A 13696-nucleotide genomic window follows, 5' to 3' on the forward strand; every position below is an offset into this window, starting at 1 on the left:
AGCTGTCCCCGTTTTCTGGATATAAAAACAATCTTGAAATAAAAAATAATTATTATTCAAGATAAAATGTACTCCCTCTTCAATAAAAGCTTGGAGGTCTTTGTCCAGGTCACTATCATGTAGTGATCGATTTATAGCAGCCCGGCCATCTTGATGCTCAATTATGGTGTATAATGATTTGACATCTGCAGTGACCATAAAAATGTCATCGTTAAAACATAAATCTGATAAAATATTTAAAAGGCTTTTGGTGTCTCTGAGATGTGACTGGTTTTTTATAACGAGGGGCTGTAAATATCTTAATATTTTATCTTGAATAATAATTATTTTTTATTTCAAGATTGTTTTTATATCCAGAAAACGGGGACAGCTATGGGCACCAGATTCGCCCCTAGCTATGCCAACATCTTCATGGGGGCGTGGGAAGATGATAAGGTATGGTCCAACAACCCATATGGGGCGAATCTGGTGTCATGGAAACGTTATATAGATGATATTATTTTTTTCTGGAGGGGCAGTGAGGTTGATTTGAATTCTTTTTGTGAATACCTCAATACAAATACTGTCAACATTGAACTAACTTTTAACATCAGTCGAACAACAGTAGACTTTTTAGATATCACAATTTTTATTGAAGATGGTGTTTTAAAGACAAAAACTTTTACAAAACCTACGGACTGCTTATCATATATTCACCACGATAGTTGCCACCACTTACAATGGTTGAATGCAATCCCAGGGGGGCAGTTCAAAAGAATACGACGTAACTGTACTGATAACACAGTTTATCAGGAACAAGCAACGAACATGGCCCAGAGATTCGTTAGAAGCGGATATGATTCGCACTTTATCGAAACAAAAATGGAAAACACCAATCAAATCGAAAGAAATGAGTTGTTAAAAGACAAGGACAAAAATGACAGTACAACCAAAAATAAAGACTTAAAATGGGCCTTTATTACTGGCTATAGCGCCAAACATAAAAATATAGAGAAATCTTTTAAGAAAAATTGGGGGGTATTAAAGAAGGATCCGATCTTGGGGTCAATTCTACCCGACCGCCCTAATTTTATTTATAGAAAAGCCCCAAATATAAGAAATAAGATTGTGAGAAGTGCCTTGATAACTAATAAATCAAGGGGAACCATTGCCACCAAGGATTTCCACAGGTGCGGGGGTTGCAATGGTTGTAAGGCAGTCAAAAATAATGGGATTACTAAATATGAGAGAGTCGAGATCAATGGATTTTATCATGTTATAGATCAATTTTTAACATGTAATAGCAAAAACGTTGTATATGCTATCGAATGCACATGTGGACTCTTTTATGTTGGACGGACCAGTAGACCCTTCAAAGTCCGTCTTAACGAACATTTGAATAATATTAAAAAAGGTTTAGAATCCCATTCACTTTCACAGCACTTTAGGGTTAAACATAACTCCTCCATTGGGGCCATTTCCCGTTTTTTCTGTATTAAACAAGTTTGTGCAGACATTAGGAACAGAAATTTGCCCACTAGGTTGGCACGGGAGGAGATGAAATGTATTTATAATTTTAACACTTTGAAACCCAATGGTCTTAATTTAGACTTCGAGGTAAAATGGTTTTTATAATGTTTTCACAACCCTCCGACCCCTGTAGTTCTGCACATTACCTGTTTTATAATTTTTATGGTCTATTTTATATCGGCTATTTTTATATTTTCTATTTTAAAATCCCCAAATTTTTTATATTGTTAAGGTTAAATACTCTGCATATATGAAATTTTACTTATACCCAGTATGTATATAATTTGCAGTGATTCCGGATTTTTATCCTACTGTGAGACGCACATATAAATTCCAGCCCATCTATAACGTTTCAGAGGTGCACCAAGATGGCCGCTAATACTATGAATATCCGGAAGTAAAACACTATTTCCGAAGGTGCACCAAGATGGCCGCTGACACTACGAATATCCGGAAGCACAACACCATTCCCGGATATGACGTCACACGCCGGATCACGTACTTCCGGTAGCGTCACTGGATACTCACTATCGCGGACCGGAAGTCGCGGCATTCACCGCACATCCTGGACTCTAGCGTGTGTTTGGACTTATCTTTTTGTCAGGTAAAACTAGAATTCCGTTTTGATTGGCACAGGGACGTGTCAATCACACCATATTATGCTCTGATTGGATACTTGTACTATATATACCCGGAGTAGAGAGTTTCCCAGCACTCTTCTTGAAAAAGACCTCAGTGGAGGTCGAAAGCGCTTGGAGCTGGTGTTACCTTTCTGTATGGGGATAGCGTTTATGGACCATTTGGACTCTGTGCCTATTGCTGTGGACGTTTGACGGTTGAAATCCCGAGCTCACCGTCATCCTCGTATGCCAACTTTGAGGACTGGATTGCCATCCAAGTTCTCCACACTTACGGGTAACAGGCCAATCTTCCGTATACCATCCACATTGTTTTTGTCCCACTTCTGTATTTTAAATGTGTTATATGTATTAAATGGTGTTACACTATTTGTGCCATTTCTCCAAATTCCTTTTTTGGGGGAGCACGACACATTCTTGTGCCTATCCTTCGGTTTGAGTTGGACGAAGTTTTATCTAACACAGAAATTGAGTATACAGAGGCGGAGAAGAGGATCGCTGTTTATTACTATGGGATGTATGGTATTTATACTTATACTGCAGTGATCGTAATTATTTGGGAGAAGAGGATCGTACCTCCATTTTAAGGAAGGTACCATCCTATACAGAGCGCCAGTGGAGGAATCAGTCTTCACCTTGTTTTTGTCCATTTAATAGATGTATTTATAGAGTATAAATAGAGAATATTCTGTAATGAATACAATTATAGAATCAGGTATATGTGTTACTAAGCAGTAACATTTATTTGTGCAATAAGATATATGGAGGTATTGGAGAGCTAGGATGGAATCCCACAGTCATTGTGACAGCTTGGGAGATTTAATGGTTCCTAGAAGTCTGTTGTCCTGAACAGGTGTCACTGACTTTGATATTGTTCTTATAGATATTTTTGCTCTGTAATCATGTTTAGGTTAAAGGTACTGTATGGCCAGATCAATATGTCAGGTATGGATACATAAGCTACATGATAGCATAGAGAAATCACAGAGGTGTGGTCTGACAGTAATTGCTAAAGTCCAGATTTGAGGGGTCTGTTACTGTGAGCATCTTTGTCTAGATGGTTGAAATATTGGGAGGTGTGAAGGCAGGGAATAGGTGGCTTTCACACCCATGACTGGTGCCTCTGGCATGAATAGCAGATTTTATGAGTGGAAAGATGGTAAATGGTGGCTTTGTGCTTCGAAATCCTAGCTAGGGTATGGCCAAGACTACGTTATGATGTGGGTTATGGTATATTAGAGATACAGGAGGTCATTCTGGTTGACTCGCAAAGCTGCGGAATTCGACCAAATGCCGCCCCCATGAAGGTCCACCTGCCGCACCCACGCAGATTTTCCTGCGAGTGGATGTTTTGCATAAACATCCATGCGCAAGCCGGGCAGAAATCACTCTCTAGTGACTCAGAATTGCGGCTCCCTTGTACAGGAAGATGGCAGCGATGTCAGCTGCCTGCCCCCAGCATCCGTGTCATGGGCAAACTACCATTGGAACGCCCAGCATTTACATGGGGACACTGATGAATCGCTGGGCATTTCCATGGGCGCGACCTGTGTCCACCGCCCCACACCCCCCGCCTGCACTGCTCCATGCGAATGGGTCGGCGACTACACAAGTTACCGCGTCCATTCGCAAACGGAGCCTGCACATTTGCATAAATGCGTACAGTATGTGCATTCGCAGTAGCAAAACATCACCCCCTGTGCGAATGCGCAGGGGATCGATCAAACTAGAATGACCTCCACAGTCAAATGACTACAGTCAAATGGTCAACAAATATTAGTCGACAGTCAAAAGGTCAACGTGGTCAAAAGGTCGACGTGAAAAAAGTAGACTCAACAAAGGTGGACATGAGTTTTTCAAACTGCCATGACCAGAAGTCTTATTTGAACTCTACAAGTCCCATAAGTGCTGCTGCTCCTTTTATCTGCTGTATCCACTGCTACAGAGAGCACCCGGGCCATTAAAAACCATGAGCATATGGAGAGTGCCGGATCCCTTGCCATTATATAAGTATTATGCTGAGATACCGTAACAGCATATTTAAAAATATTAGAACAGAGGGAATACCACATGGGGTATTGACACTACAGTACATGATAATGGTATCTGCTTTGGGTCATACATTTGTGTATTGTTACATGATAATAGCATAGGACCTGCGTTATATAAACTGAAGATCCTCTAAATGGCTGTATAAGGAGCAGCATACTCTCCAACTACTGATCCTTAATCATATCTGTGTCAATATATGCAACTGAGATTTATAATATTATATAGGATATCAATCTTATTTACTGGTATTGTAATGTGCTGGGGGATATCTGTACTTTTTTAGCAAACACCTGTAATGGGCCAATAAGCTGATTTGAGTGACCTCTATCTTTGTGCATCATTAAGAGGGAATGGGTCAGTTAGATTACACCAAAAAATGGTCTTTCCTGGACTTGGGTAGCAATAATATCCTGCCTGAATCCATATTAGGTGTTGGGGGCATTGCCCTCAATTCTTCAGTTATATAATGGTCAAGTTAGGGGCAGACTAGAGGGGCCAAATGATTCTTATCTGCCGTCAAATTCTATGTTTCTATGTAAGTTGGGGAGGAGATAAAAGGCCCATATCTAATAAAATAAATCATTAACGCCATAGGGTCCAGGTGACTTACCCTTCCACTTCAGTGACCAGCATGACCAGAGAGACCCAATCAGTATCAGTGAGAATATGCAGAGCTGCTACAACTCTGAGAATCTTCATACTTACACTACTGTTTAAAAGTTTGGGGTCACCCAGACAATTTGGTGATTTACATGAAAACTGACTTTTATTTATCAAAAGAGTTGCAAAATGAATATAACATATAGTCAAGACATTGGCAATGTTAGAAATATTGATTTTTATTTGAATAATAAATTTGTCCTTCAAACTTTGCTTTCATCAAAGAATGCTCCTTTCAGTAGCGCACGCAGGGGGGGATTCCGAGTACCCAGAAACACCCCCCCAGGAGTCTAAGGGCCCTAGGCTGAAAGCTTAGGGTCCCCTCTTTCCATGAGTACAAGAATTTTTAAAATCGGACCTTGGGAACCGGAGATATCTGACTTCAAATCAGTGGTCCCCATCCAAGCCTGTTAATTGCTCTTCCCAGTCTGATATTTCAGGTTTTGTCTGACTTAGAGTTTTTCTGAGGATATATTCCAAAAGCTGAGACTCTCCCCCATTGATGGACACTAGCAGCTTGTCTCTACTGTTCCCAAAACCAGACATATCAGCCTTCCAGCAGCTGGTTACTGCTCCAGCTCCACACACCTGGTATCTAGTTTATATACTCGTTGGCAGATTTCTCTGTCTCCTGAACTCTGACCCCCTAGTCCCTAGGACCATTTGGTAGGTGGGATTCTCTAGTTTTTAATTCCATTACAATCTTAGAAATCTATTTCCGGGAACTGGAGATATCGTCAGTCAAGCAAGCTGTCCTCCCACCAGAAAATTATGAATAACAAGCCCGCTCCACTATACACCCCTCCTCTGCGTATTAAACATCCTCTACCACCCTGGACGTTATGTATCAGGGCCCCTTATATCAGCCCAATGCCCCCTTCTCCCACCTCATCTCCCACCATCTGTGCAGTAAAGGGGTAACTAGTGGAAATTACTGATCCAGGCCCTACATGCTGAGCGATTGATATATTACCCCCTACCACCCGCGGGACATCAAAGCTTCCGCTTAAAGAACCCCCACCCCTGGAGGATCGGTAAGGGCCCCAATACATTGCTATGACCAGGGGTCTACACTGCTGTTGACGCCCCTGTATGTATATATATATATATATATGTGTGTGTGTGTGTGTGTATATATATATATATAATTATTATTCATATACATTTGGTCTATTTATAATACTTTAACTGACCCGGCATATACTGGGTCACCTAAGTGTCCATCTCCGTGCTTTGCTACGCCCCTCTGGAAACCCCCTTCTGAAAATCCTGCGTTTGCCCCTGCCTTTTGCAGCAATTATAGCATCGCAGACCTTTGGAATTCTACTGTAGCTGGTAAGTTTCACCCGATGCTTCCCCAAGTACCTCCTACAAGTTGGATTGGCTTTATGGGCACTTCTTGCATACCATATGGTCAAGCTTCTCGCAAACATCTCAATGGGCTTGAGATCTGGTGATTGCGCAGGCCACTCCATTACAGACAGAATACCAGCTGCCTGCTTCTTCCCTAAATAGTTCTTGCATAATTTGGAGGTGTGCTTTGGGTCATTGTCCTGTTGGAGGAGGAAATTGGCTTCAATCAAGCGTTGTCCACAGGGTATGGCATGGAGTTGCAAAATGGAGTGATCGCTTTCCTTATTCTAAATCCATTTTACCTTGTACAAATCTCCCACCAAAGCAACCCCAGACCATCACACTACCTCCACCATGCTTACCAGATGGCGGGAGACACTATTCCAGCATTACTTCACTTGTTCTGGGTCTAACAAATGTTCTTCTGTGTGATCCAAACATCTCAAATTTTGTTTCCAATTTTCCTTGGTGCAATGTCTGTGTTCTTTTGCCCATACTAATCTTTTCCTTTTAGTAGCCAGTCTCAGATTTGGTAACGGCACCACTTTATCCTTTAGGCACTTTAGGTTGCTATAAAAGGAATACCTCCATGTAATAGATTCCATGTAATGCATGTAACATATTTAATTGGCATAGTGGGTTGATACTGTGGGGTACTTATATTAGCCAATACCAGCAACAGGACACATAATAGTGACAGTAACATAGAGTAAAATGACTTATTTGCCTGTCCCAGTAAGGGAGCATTGAAACCATAATAAATATGGAGATACAAAAGTTGGTTGGAACAATAATGCAAAGAAAATATAACAGTGTCAGAAATGCAAAGTTTGACCTTTCTTATATAAAAAAATGGAATCATTGAGGGCGGCCAACCAAGCTGCCAATACAAAATTAAAATAATGTTCCACGTAGATGAGGAGGGAGGTGGGTGAGGAGAGACTGTCAGGTGTGCTGATGCTGGCATTGTTATGAAGCTGCTGCTAAGCAACCTGGACTGGGTTCTCTGTGCAGCAGTCCACATGCACTGGATATATCATTAGCTGGTTACTCTTCATTAGGGATTCTGACCAGCTGCTCCGCGTCGGTGATACTTCCTGTTTAGATCCCAGTTAGTGTTCAGCATTAGCTGCACACTGTTCAGCTACTTGGTGTACTTCACAGCTTGAGCTCCAAGCTGTGTGTCTGTGGCCTAGCCTCCTGTCTCCAGCATATCTCAGCCTGCATTCACTTTCTGAGTTCCCAGTCTAGAGTTTCTACACCTACAGTTGAAATCCACTACAGCAAGCTGAATCTCCTGTCACTTACTATGGGTATTGTGAGCCATGCAGGCCTTCTGCACATTGCAGCTAGGTCCTCTGTTTATATACTGTTTTATGTATATTTTGCTACTGGGTAATTTATTTTATGTTTGCTTGTTATTAGCGGCAAGGCCGCTTTTAAGCTGCCCATACACGGTCCGTTTAACGGATCCGTTCGGGACTTAAATAGTACACATCGCATCGCATGCCTTGTGCATGCAGTGTGCATGCAATGCGATCCGATGTGTAGCTAGTACAAAAAGTATTTGCAGCACATACTTTTTGTACCGTACTATGTGATGTGCGGGAGCGCGCATCGCATAGTACAGAACGGAGCCGGCAAAAAACGGAGCGTCTAAGGGCTCCTGTAGTTCTTATTTGTGACAAGATCGCTAATGTTCTTTTGTATGCAACAAGGTCGCTTCTGATGCTCGCTTATTAGCGACAGGGTCGCCTCTGGTTCTTGCTGTAGACCAAACGATCCCAGCCCATCTCATCGTGTGTACACACCATAACACATAAACATATACTGTAAAATGATGTTAAAACAATAATGAGGACACACACAGCAGTGTACTGCATATGTGGGAAACACAGTAGGTGCAATTTCCACAATACAGATGGTTTTCTCACCGCTGAATTCCTCAACCTTGCATGGTTGGTAGTTCACCGCTAGTGGAGGTAAATTGGAGGATGGTATGGGTCCTCGCTAGTAGTGCATATACAGGACTGAGTAATTTGAATAACTGCTGTGTGTGTCCTCATTATTGTTTTAACATAATTTTATATGCTTATGTGTAAGTATTACTAAAATAAAAAATGTTTTATATATTCCTTTGTACAATTGATCCAACCCCACATATTTTTAACGCTATCCCCTTTTTCTTTTTGCCTTGTTTACAACCCCAGGGAATTGACTATACCCTTAGATAGCATCTTAACAACACCCCCCACGTAGGCATCAGGTTTAACTTGGTAACCCTCTCAGCATTCAAGATGGCAGTTGCAGTAGCGCTCTGCAGCAATAAAGCTGGATTATGGGGATTATATTGGGTGCAGGGGCTTGTGGCTGCACTTGACTCCTTGTCTCCTGAAGGGTTCCTGGTTGGTACGACAGCTGAACTTCCCTGGCACTGTATGGAAGAGACACAGAATAGAGCTTAAATAAAACATGACCATTCTCGTACAGACAACTGGAAGTCAAAACTTTGTTTTTATGAAAATCATGGGGAAAGCAACATGCATTCCAGAGACTCCCACCCTCACAGGGCTGGTATGACCCGAGTGGTTAATAGTAAAAAAAAAAACTAGATTGTGATATAATCTATATGGTGGAAGGGTTAATACTGCGCTACATATAAAACAACATGTATATACTTAGTAAAATTAAACATGAACATTTATTTTAGCATGTAGGTATGATATAGACAATACATTTTAATTTAATTTAAGAAATATAAAATAATAAATGAAAAAAAGTCAATGATAAAAATATGTACAGTGGCGTGAGTATATGGATAGTCACCCTTTGTTACTGTCCACCAGTACTGGAGATTTAATCCGGAAAATGTGGACCTTGTAGACACAGACCAGTGTGTGTGCAATTATTTCTTCTCCACTTCTTAGTGTAAAACCGGGTCCTTTAGGGGGTGGCGTTCCTCCAGAATTTCTCTGAGCCGCTGTGAGTGGAGAACAATGGATGTTACCAATGCAATGGTGTTGGAAAGGTCTCTCCTGGGTTCAAACGGATGACAGGCACTTTGGGTGGGGTTGGGTCACTTGTCCAATTTAAGCAGTTGTTGGGGGTGCAAGAGCCTACGCGTTTCACCGCTAAATGCAGCTTTTTCCTTGAAAAGCTGCATTTAGCGGTGAAACGCGTAGGCTCTTGCACCCCCAACAATTAGCCGTTTACCATCCAAAAACACCAGCTTCCTGTCACTCCTACGGCCAGCGATCAAGAAAGTAGCAGGACTTTATCGCAGGATGGCCTCGCGCCTGCATACTAAGAGCCATAGACATGTGCAGTCTGGGCAGCCATGCGATCATGTCTGAATAACACCCTTGGATTGGTGGGTGACATGTGGACTCCTTATTTGTTTTGTTTTCATACTTCATGTTTTGTTCACTCTCTACATCAAATCAAAATCTTTGCATTTAAATTGTTATAATGGGTATAGAATAAACCCACTGAGAAGCTGGTCAAGTACAGACAAATAAAAGTAAATGTAGGGAAAAAAAAGTTTCTCATTTTCTAGTTGAAATACAGTACACTTATCTTCAGAAGAAGACAGAAAAGGCCGGGCTGCCATTTTACAATCAGCCTCAACACTGCAGTGATTTCCACAGTTCAATAGCTACAGCTTCAATAGAAATGTGAAGTTTCCTATGTATAATAAATACATTGATTTTTCTACAGCTAATAAATAAGATATGACTACTTTTTGCCAAGGAAAAATATCTTTGTGGCAGAATTAGGACCTTTTTATTGAGATGTACAACTAAATTAACATGTATGTATTCCTAATCAATGTGCTATTACTTCACAGGACAAATTCTGCTTTATATCTTTGTTACTAATATGATTATTTCATACCCCCCAACATTTGTAGAAAAGGGGGTGTGGCTTTGCGGCAATCACGATCCAGCTCTGTGAGCTGCTGGCATGCCCTCAGTCCCCTCTGTCTCTGTGATTAGAGACGGTGTGCATGTGCACAGGGACCAATTACCGCTGGGACAGGGGGATCTCCCAGCTGCAGGGCTGCAATCAGAAATTTCGGGGCCTGGGACTGTCAAAATAGACCCCTCTTCCACTCCCAGCCTATGCTGTTTGAAAAATTACCTTTCCCCTTGTAACCAGCATCGCAGACAGGCTGCTGTTCAGGACGGCGGGTCTCTCAGGCTGCTGTTTTGGCCTGTCGTGACAGGAGGCTGGAGGGTTGCTTGTGGTGGGCTGTGGCAGCGGATAGCCTGTGTCAAAACAAGGAGGGTGGTGTGCGGCGGGCTGTGGCAGCGAGCAACCCGAATCCCACCGCTGTAGGTGGCTGGCGGGAAACGGTCCATGGGCGACCGTCAACTGGGTGGGGGTGCAACAGAATGGCCCGGGCCCTCTCCTCTTTGCTAGAGAGGCAGTGCCTGGGACAGTTGTACCCTCAGCACCCCCCTGAGCATAGGGTAGACAATAATTAGCTGGACACTGTCTAGATCAAAAAGTTGAACCTGCCCTAGGTTGAAATGGGGAAACAGTCAACAAAAGATAAAGGTCTGCAAAGGAAAGGTTGATATGTTTTTCCCTTGGCACACCTTACCTTTCCCAGTCCCAGTCCACATGTAAGTATGAAAAGTTGTTGTTTTTTTGTCTCACTTGTTTTTTTGGTTCTCTTTATCTACTTTTAGGAGTTGTGTGGAAATCTGAGTTGGTTTTAGGACAAATTTCAGCATACTCTACATATAGAAAACTCGGAAGGGTTCACAAACTTTCAACCACCACTATATAATACAGCACTCGTATTTCAACAGCTGTCCATATTTTACGGACTATTTTTTTATACGTTTTAGAATATTGTACTGTAATTGGTTTGTAGGAAACAGTAATGTGCATTGTCCATTATATTTTTTGTTAAATATTACATAGGCACCTTTTCATATGTTTTATATGTAAAACACTAAGAAGCAAAGTGATCCAATGGTGTAAATAATTGTAATTGTTTTCATTAATGTTTAGTAGTAGTAGTAGTGAAGCGCATATGGATGCATTTACAACTGTGTTGCTTAAATATCACCAATTCCTAGGGCCAGATTAAGGGCCTCATGAAGGTGTGCCGGTCGTGCTGTATGAGTGTGGCCAGAGCTATGTGGGTGTGTACATCCCATAAAAATTCAGCCCCAGTGTTACCCTAAATATGTAAAAGTACAAAAATGGCATCATTTGTGACATCTGCAATCTATACAATTGTACTTCCTCATCTTTGCGGCCACCACTACGCCAGTTATGTTAGCCGCTACTTAACCGCTACATACAGATTTTCGAGCAGCACCATTGTTCACTCGCCCTGCTTTAGGCTGGAAGCGTGACGAGTTTACTATAGGTAATAGATGGTGGCATGGACACAGGAGGGTGGCGTGGACCCAGGGTGGTGGTGCCGCCATAAAGTACATACTGTAAGTTCCATAGTGTGAGTGGTGGCCGCAAAGATGAGGAAGTACTTAAACAATTTGAATATGTTATGGCTAAATGTGAGGCCAGGTGGTCATCATGCTGTTATGTTGATGGTCCTATTCCCATTGTTAAACTGCTCCTGATAATTCCTATAATGTATCAATCTATTCTCATATTAGGAAGGGACTATTTAGGAAAGGTAACATGGGAGTGGCAGCAAAAATGCAGGTATGTCATGGCCATTTTCTGCTTTCAGATGCAATTATGGTTGCAGAGGAACATGGCGCCAGAATCACTATTGCTGCGGCCAGTCTGCGTAGCCATTGTTCAACATTAATAGCCTTTATTCCTCAGTATTGCATCAGTGCTGCATATGAGTATGCAACTACGGAGGACTTTGTGGTGGTTTCAGTAGACGTCTCTCTTCTTTCTTGGGAGGCAGCTTCATTTGCAATCATTAGCAGTTCTGTAAACTGGAAAGACTCACCTGCGTATGAATTTGCATACATACATGAATTAGGCCCTGTGAAAAATGGCACTTGAGAAAACTGTCTCCCTCCAAGGTTTAGTTTATTTGCCCTTTTAGAACCTCCATTAGCAGAAACAACATTTCTTCAAGAGTTTGTCATTCACTTATATCATACTTAAAAGATTCTCGGTACTTGGGTAATAACTGGGCGCCCGATTTTGATATTGGGTCGGAAAAATCGCATTGCATGCAACCAAATCGCATGCGATGCGATGTGATGCGATCTACGCGTTTTTCAATAGGATTCAATGTTAAAATGGTCCTGTTCATTTCCCCACAATCCAAGTGGGCATAGAGTTGATTTTATATAGCGTGGCGAGCCCGAAGTGTGGCGAGCGCAGCGAGCCCCGCGAGGGGACGCAAAATACATTTTAAGTAATCCACGTAAGTAATCCGTGGTGCTCGCGACGCTTCGGGCTCGGTGGCTCGCTTCGCTCGCCACGCTATATAAAATCAACTCTATGCCCACTTAGATAGTGGGGAAATGAACAGGACCATTTTAACATTGAATCCTATTGAAAAACGCGTAGATCGCATCACATCGCATGCGATTTGGTTGCATGCAATGCGATTTTTCCGACCCAATATCAAATTTGCCGAAAATCGCATCGCATCTGATTGTATGCCTTAAGTTAAGGCATACAATCAAATAATCGGGCGCCCAGATATTACACAAGTACCAGATTCTCATCTTGCAATCCTGCTTTATTTAATTGAAGCTTAATAGTATTAGCTTATGCTCGGAATTTTTAAGGTCCCATCACAGCCTCACAATGGAGTTGAGGTCTGAGTTATTTGTCTTTTTTTTACATTTTGACCAAAGTAGAGTTATCTGACAGATACCTTCACTTTTCCCTCTAGAATAGAATACTTGCCCCTAAGACACCTGGTGCAGCACACAGAGATGAAGGGCGTGGCTTCATTGGATAGTGTGACCTCACAGAGGGATTTGGCCTTGTGGCCTGAACTCTGGTGTCTGGAAGATGCAGGCTGCCCTGGGGATTGTGGTGGCTGCAATGTCAGCTTCTACTCAGGGACAGAAGCTAGGTGTTGCTGATGTACCCATAACAGAATACAATCCCCTGCACCTCACATCATGGCATTGGTCATCACCACCACATAACTGAATATAGCACATCCTTACTCCCAAATTAGCACTTCCTACTGCAATATTAAATAAATAATACAAATATTTAGCACCACAAACAAATCTATATAATAACTGCTAGGGTCTGTCCCTTCTCTGACATGCACAGTGGTTGCCGAAGCATGCGCTTAGAAGCCACTGCAAAAATGTGACCTTAACCAGAGAGCAGGAGAACCCGTTGGAAACAAAGTAAGTGGACAGGATGAAGGGGAAGGGTGGATGAAGTCAATGGGCTGGAACAGTGCAGCATATCGTGGACAAAGCGGGAAAGAACTGAACTCAAAGTAGGGGACAGAGTCAATGCCATATCTGGGCTCCATTGCAACCGGTGCCATATGACATCATTGCATG

General features: G+C 42.2%; 1 protein-coding gene and 1 long non-coding RNA gene across 2 annotated transcripts in view; one reads left to right on the plus strand and one right to left on the minus strand.

Moving 5' to 3' along the window:
• Positions 1-5018: 5018 nt before the first annotated feature.
• Positions 5019-9253, minus strand: LOC146080314 (uncharacterized). Its single transcript, XR_014474853.1, has 2 exons — positions 9039-9253; positions 5019-8646 (listed from the first exon to the last, which is right to left on the minus strand). It is a non-coding gene; the product is annotated as an uncharacterized LOC146080314 (long non-coding RNA).
• KLHL14 (kelch like family member 14) overlaps positions 7485-13696 on the plus strand; it is a 92306-nt gene continuing 86094 nt past the window's right edge. Inside the window, exon 1 of the mRNA XM_083187458.1 lies at positions 7485-7525. The gene's annotated coding sequence lies outside the window, so the exon portion shown is untranslated. The remainder of the gene's footprint in view (positions 7526-13696) is intronic.

The sequence above is a fragment of the Crinia signifera genome, chromosome 5 (genome assembly GCF_055691185.1).
Source record: "Crinia signifera chromosome 5, ASM5569118v1, whole genome shotgun sequence".
NCBI lineage: Eukaryota > Metazoa > Chordata > Amphibia > Anura > Myobatrachidae > Crinia > Crinia signifera.